Raw genomic sequence first — 7,453 nt, 5'->3', positions numbered from 1 at the left:
GACTTCGTTGTACGAACCTTAACATGTCCAAAATAAACATATTGTCTTTAGAAAATCGTTTGACTAGCATAACTTGCCGAAATAAACGGCTCATATATTGCTTCACAAGGATATCAGGACTGAATTAATCTACATGTTTCGCAATCTCTACTACAATGTCCGTTCGAACGAAGAAATTTATTCCACGATTTTCCACGAAATTAATTCGCGTTAACAACAAAAGACCGAGGAAAAGGCAAAATATATATTACAAGCAACTGCTTTTGTAGTCCTCTTACACCCCATAGTTCCCAACAAAGTTTGCCTTCCTCTGATCGTAATAAAAATGAACTTGCAAGTTTGATAAAAAAAAAAAAGAAAAGAAAAGAAAAAGAAAGAAAACGACAAAGACGTGGCACACAAAGTGAGCAGCAGTTCTTTGAACCAAAACCTTTTCTCAGCCAAGTTTCGTCCCAGTTTTCGGGTCGATTGACAACCGCGCGATCATTACCGGAGCGCCCGATTTCAGCGCAGGTGGATCGCCGACCGGTGACAAGGTGCGTGCGGGCTGACTGCTCCTCCGGTTGTGCCTCGGCCACCCTGTTCGCGCCGCCCTCCCACCTCTCCCTCGAACCCCTGAGCCCCCACAATCCCCCCCTCGGCCCTCCCTCATCCCCCACCAGAGCACTCTCGGCCCGTAGTCCTTTCCCCCTCCATCGAAATCGATGCTACTCGCGGATCGCGAGTTCAGTCTGCGACTGGCCACCGCGTGTGCGACTTCGCTCCCTCGATTTCGCATTGTTATTCCCCAGCGGCCCATTGGTTCACGATCTCGGCCCACCGCCTCTACGCGTACGGACCGATCCGGGTGCGCGAATCGCGCCGATCCGCCGCGGAGACCGTGACACTTGGCGCGAGTAAACGCGCCGAGCCTGTGATCCACCGCGATCGAGAGCGGTTGCCGCGTCGATCCTCGATCACGTGCGACGCCCGGCGACGCTGGCACCACGAAGAGTGGATCCAGGGTAGATAGATCGGCAGGAAGATCCTCGGTATGAGGACCGTCCCGGTGACTAAGGGGACGCTGCGCTCGAGCCTGGTTCGATGCAAGGTCGGCCAACGATCCTGAAGGCGATCGGATGTCTGGCGAGGCGCTACCGTCGAGGATAGCAGACAGCCGCGGCTGTCACCGTGCGAGGATCCAAGTGATCCACCGTTTTCTGATCGGGTGAGTGCAGCAAAACAGTGCGAGGGACTCAAGTTCCAGGGACTCAGTGAAAGGGATGCTGGAAGATTTATACGCGGAGAGAGGTTGAACTCCTTGACAAGCTTCTTCTCGATGGAACGGTCGACCAGGCCAGGAAATCAATTAACGACGTGTACGATGCACACGCATCGGCCGAGCAAACAGCGTTTGACGTTTTTCAAATAAACGGCCGGTTAGGAAATCGGGCGAAATGCTTGCCCCGGGCGCGGCGTAATTAAATGATATCCGTTCTAACTGATTTCGGTTATCGCGGAATATCTCGGAAAGGCAAACCGTGCCGATGTAAAGCCGTTACGGCCGCTGACAGCTCGTGTGTACAAGCTCCGAGCCAGTAGCACAGGCTCGCCGCTGGCCAGCCCGCAGCCGGGTCCATCGCTGTAGACGCTCATTCTTCCGTTATTTGCTCGTGACCAGTTTGTGCGCGTCGTTGAGACGGAAAGGAACACCGAGATCAAAGCTCGCGAGCCGGGCCAGCGGGTCTGGAACACGGCGAAACCCGAAATCCATCGGTCGGAATAAATTTAATATCGCGCGCGCGCGCATATCACTCGCCTGTAACTTCGCCTGTAAATTACATAAACATTCGATGCAAATGCCGCTAATTCGCGCGGCAAGGCCCAGCCAGAAACTTCGTCCATTCTACGGAGCTTAGGCGACGAGCGCGTGGAAACGCGGGAAACTTCGATGCTTCTTGCACACGCATTTTCAGTACTCGCTCGACCACGATCATCGGTCGTAGACATTTTTCTGGGATGATTTTCGAAGTTCGTCGAGACTAATGATCCAGAGGATACGGCGGACACAGGTGTACGATGGAAGAGAGCGCGTCGATTCGCGAAACGGGTCGCCCGTTGCCGCTGATCTTCCAGTGACGGGCTCCGTTAACCCTCGCGTTGCAATTTCTTTCGCAACTGCGCTCTCGGGGATGCTTTATCGTTAAGAATTCACTCCGGGAAAAGGGAATTCCGTGTCGTTGCTGGTCTACTCGCTCCGAGAGTTCGACGAATCGCTAACTATGCAGAGACCACGCGTCACTTACTAGAAAACTTCTATCGAGCTTAATGCTCTCATCTGCAATTTCATTCAACATGCGCTTCGAACGCTGCGTCTTCCACACGCAGCTAACGGAATCGTTCGTTCAGAAAATAAAATTAATTCCTACGCTGATCTATTCCATGAAAAAGTAACTGATATCGTACAGAATAACTTTCCAATTTCAATTCGTTTAAATGCATTACTTAAACTTTCTAAAATCTTAGAGGTTCTTGGTGTACCAGTCGAACGATTAAATTAACACGACTAGCAGAAAAGTATTTTATTTCGATGTGGTCGGATCTTGTACTGATTAACGTAGCCGTGTCAATATGACACATCTTTGCAATTTCGTTGGTCGACGATGCGCTGCTATCTCCAATATATTTTTGATTCTCAACATACCCTTCGAACGCTGCGTTTTCCACACGCAATTAATGGAATCGTTCGTTCAGAAAATAAAATTAATTCCTACGCTGATCTATTCCACGAAAAAGTAACTGATATCGTACAGAATAACTTTCCAATTTCAATTCGTTTAAATGCATTACTTAAACTTTCTAAAATCTTAGAGGTTCTTGATGTACCAGTTGAACGATTAAATTAACACGACTAGCAGAAAAGTATTTTATTTCGATGTGGTCGGATCATGTACTGATCAATATGACCGTGTCAATATGACACATTTTTGCTTATCTCCTTGCGTACACGGTGCAGGTTACATCGTTAACGAACAGATCGGCCGACGTATCGTACCATCGTCGAACGTTGCACACGTGAAAAAGCAGTTTCATATCCTCAAGAACCTGCAAATCTATTTTCAGCCCTCCGTACAATTCCTCTATCGCGGCGAGGATTAATTTCGCGGAAAAATTACGAGAGTAATCGTGGTAAACAGTAAATTTCGTTAACAGTTTCCAGTCGGAAACGCTGTTACGTTTTGCTGCGCCTGGAACGTTCACCGCGAGCCCGACTCGGCATTATAAGGGGGTTGAAAGTGCGCCTCGACGTCGAGGAGCGACGAATTGTTCCTCGTAAGGAATTTCGTTGACGGCTCTCGACCCTCTCTCTCTCTCTCTCTCTCTCTCTCTCTCTCTCTCTCTCGAGCGGCGAGTTTTTCTTGATTTTTGTTTCTCTCGTTGTTCCATCCGCGGGTGTCGTGACGCTGCCCGGTTCGTGACGGTGATACGCGAAAGTTTGTTAATTAATTGCTTTGGAAATATAATCCGCGTGGAGTGTCACTAATCAGGTAGAAACTCGGTCGGACGTTGACGGGCATGTTTGCTGCACCTATCACGTAGGGGGATGGAAATGTAATTTGCCAGGATAGAGTTAGCCCCGTTGAATGCCGTGGCCAAGCTTCACCCGCCTATTCTGCCCATCAGCCCCAATCTCCTCGCGGCGCGCCACCCATTGATCGCCACTCCGGATTTTGCATGTAAGGATCAGCAAGGTGCGCGCCCGGCCCGGCCCGGCCCGGCCCGGCCGAGGCGAGGGTGGAGACTTCAACTTCGCGTGGAGAACGCGAGCTTTGGCGAGACGATTTCGCAAGCTTTCGCGGGGCCGAGCGGCGCCCCCGGCCCCGCGGTGCATCGCGTTCTACCACGGTTTTCACGGAAACGCGATCGAATTGTGTTCTTCGTGCGCGGTAATTATACCCGGGACTGAAAAAATTCCGTAACACTTTGAGCCTGCGTCAGTCGTATGTAATCGCCCTGCAACCTGTGCTGAGTCAGCGTGTCAATAATTTTTAGCGGAATTTCTTCCGCTCGCAACTTTATTCGCATCGATCGTCTTTTTCCGGTTAGTTATCTTTCGTACAAAGAAACGATTATAATTTCAGCTTATCAGCTGTCAGTGTTCTTTGAAACATTATTGCGAAACCAAGATAAGAATTTCGTAAAGCTGTCGAGATCGCAATGAGTCTAAGAACTCTACGATTTGTGTAAGATGAATTCTTTTTTGTCGTGTCTGGTTTCGTCGGTTTTTCTGATCAGTTTTAATTAATTTTCTATCGTAAAATGTACATTGACTTTCTCTAGAATACCGGTTTAAAAATTTGCGAAACATTTAGCGCAGCTACCAAAAAAGTAAGACAAAAATTTAACACAGATATCACGTTGAATATGTTTCGAAAACTTGAAAATTTTCGCTTTATTTACACAGATTTTACGTGTTAGAACCTTTCTGAAACTATTCGCAGCGTAAACGTTTGTACGTGCGTTGCGTCGTAAAAGTGTGTAAATATTTGAACAATCGGGTTGTATGGTTCTATTCAAATGTGATATTTCTGTTTTATTTTTATTCTCGTTTCTCTCTACTACGTTGATCACAGAATAGTCCATGATATCTGAGATTTTAGTTTTCACGAAAATTGTCATCGTATCAAACAAAACCGCGATTTCTGTACGAGTCCGCTCATAATACACGGTCGACAGGCTGTCGCTTTGATTCGCGTGTATAAAAACTGAACTGGCTTGAACATATCAACGTTTTTAATGAAACCATCAGAAAAGTAAGTTAACGATTTAGCACAGCCATGGGGATCCTAGTATTTCTAAATAATAAAAAGTCTCATCGCGTTCTTTCTCAGTTTTCGCGAAAACGACATCGTATTATGCATTTCATGGTTTTTGTATTATGACCGCGTGTAACCAGTTCGTTGAAATTAAGAATAAATAATTAATTGACCAGGAAACTGTGAATCGGTAAACGACATTGCAAAGTTTTATGAAATAGTTTATGAGAACCGAGATTAAAATGTGATTCAATTAAACCCAAACGACACTTGCACGTCAATTATTACGATATTGTGTAAATTCGTATTTCACAAAATTCTGATGTAATTAAAATTACAGTCTCAGTTTATTTTAAGTAATTCGGTTAGTACTTAAATTAGGCTTGAAGTACTTTAGTTAGGTTGAAAGTACTTTCGTTAGGTTCAAAGTACTTTAGTCAGGTTCAAAGTACTTTAGTTAGGTTCAAAGTACTTTAGTCAGGTTCAAAGTACTTTACTAATACTAGTAATATACTAGTAATATACTAGTAATATACTATACTAATACTAGTAATATACTATACTAATACTAGTAATATACTATACTAATACTAGTAATATACTATACTAATACTAGTAATATACTATACTAATACTAGTAATATACTATACTAACACTAGTAATATACTATACTAATACTAGTAATATACTATACTAACACTAGTAATATACTATGCGAGTTAACAAGGATGTAGACTTTGATATTCTTGATAAAAGTATATATTTTATAAAACTGTTGTATTTAAGCAAAATATGAAAGAAATCAATCATATACAGTATAATTGGGGTAACTTACACACTTTTCAAAGAGATTGCAACAGCTAACTAGTTGAGCCGTTTATTTTGAAAGTGGCATAAGTCACTTTGTTTTCAAGTCGATATATTTAAGGGTTTGCGTCTTAACACGTTTAAAAATATGGATGCTATCTTTCGAGAAGATTTACTTGTATCTCAGGATACTGATATTTTTCTCAGTATAAATAATTTCGTATAAACATTAAACAATCACCACTTTTCATTACGGTAAAGTGACTTATGCCACTTTCAAAATAAACGGCTCAGTTATCCCCTTGACATATTAAATGACGAATTTTCGACGAGTCTAACTCGTCAAAAGCGGTTTTCGACGGTCGCCGTGCAATATATTATTAGATTACTCCCAGTTGCTTCACTTGTGCGTCGATTCTGATTCGTTTACATTATTCAAGACGCCCTCCACCCTCTCGCTCTCAACAGTAACAAAGTTGCGCCCACGAATCACTAATCCAAGTAAAACATTCTCATTCTGAGCTTGCACATAATTGTTCAGTCGAGCCCGACAATTAAATAGTACTTTTCGTACGCACCAAATTCCGTTTTATTCGTATGTCAAGGGATTAATTACCGAAAATATTCCGCAGCCGCCTGACTTTACAATATAACATTAATGCGCGAGCGTGCGTCGAAAATTCGCGAGAGAAATGATATATTCGCCCGGCGATGCAAGGAATTTTTCTCCTGAATCAGCGGACCGTCTGTGCGCGGAAGGCCTGTTTAATGAAACAAACATAGAGAAAGCAGAAACAGCGAGAAGACGACGGGTCGCGCGATTCGCGGGTTGGCGGAGGACGTGCGTGCGCGCGGAGCGAGCGCGGGCCGACGATTTTCGAGCATTACATGGAAACGGTTTCAATGTCGGATGTGTCGGCGAATTCGCTAGGTGGTTAAGCTGGCAGTTACGATTAAAAGCTCGAAGCTCGCCGTCGTCCATTTGCATATAGGAAGCTCCGTATAAATTCTGCGGTTATACTGCGTCAGAAGCAATAACACAGGAGGACGCATCGCGCTTTAACACGCGTGTACCTGGAAAACGCTCGCGATTGGACGTGCCGGCGGCGTGTAAACGATTGATCACGGCCCCGGGTGTGTGCTTCGGGATCCGTCGATATCGAGGATTTCGCCCGTTTCGGCGTTTTCCAGGTGTGTGCGCGCGGCCGAAATCGATTCGCGGAGATACTTTTCAGCGCAGGAAATATTAAACTTTAGCACCGACGCCGAGAACTTACAGAGTCGGAGCATTTCGTCGGAACTACTTCCCGTGAATTTCATTCCGGCCGCTCGCTCGATTGACACGGACTTCTGAACGAAATTTTGAATGGAATACGACTTCTGTATTTATTATGGGATTGGCTCCCGATGTATATTCGCAGTAGCTGAATCTCTTTCACGCTGACGTTTCTCTAGCTCTCTCTGATAGCTCGCTGAAACGGGCTCACCGGGCAAGCACCAACTGGTTGCTGTAAGACGAACCACATTGTTTCACTGTGTACCGATGCGTCGCATACAGGGTGTCCCAGGTTTCATGTTCAAACTTTGCTAGTGTATTCTATGGCACGAAGTAAGAAAAAACTGTTATGTGAACATAGGTCGTATAGAGCTTTATTAACCCTAGAAAGATAACCATATGACAACGTACGTAAAAGATAACCATACGCTTCAGAGGCGCATGCTTTTCTAAGGCGTCAATTTTATACTAACAATGGATATTTATTTAAGTTAATCTAGTCATTTGAAAGGTTTGGCATTATTGTAAAAATAAAATGCATTTATATTATATTTTTTTATATTTTAAGTAATT

The 7,453-nt window shown here is 44.6% G+C and overlaps 1 protein-coding gene across 2 annotated transcripts in view; it reads left to right on the top strand.

Moving 5' to 3' along the window:
* Positions 1-743: 743 nt before the first annotated feature.
* Positions 744-7,453, top strand: part of LOC117221476 (discoidin domain-containing receptor 2) — a 292,709-nt gene continuing 285,999 nt past the window's right edge. For both annotated transcript variants that reach the window (XM_033472494.2, XM_033472492.2), the window contains exon 1: positions 744-1,207. The gene's annotated coding sequence lies outside the window, so the exon portion shown is untranslated. The remainder of the gene's footprint in view (positions 1,208-7,453) is intronic.

This window comes from Megalopta genalis, chromosome 1 (assembly GCF_051020955.1).
Source record: "Megalopta genalis isolate 19385.01 chromosome 1, iyMegGena1_principal, whole genome shotgun sequence".
NCBI classification, from domain to species: Eukaryota; Metazoa; Arthropoda; class Insecta; order Hymenoptera; family Halictidae; genus Megalopta; species Megalopta genalis.
The sequence above is the reverse complement of the archived record's forward strand: the minus strand, read 5'-3'. Positions and strand labels throughout refer to the sequence as shown.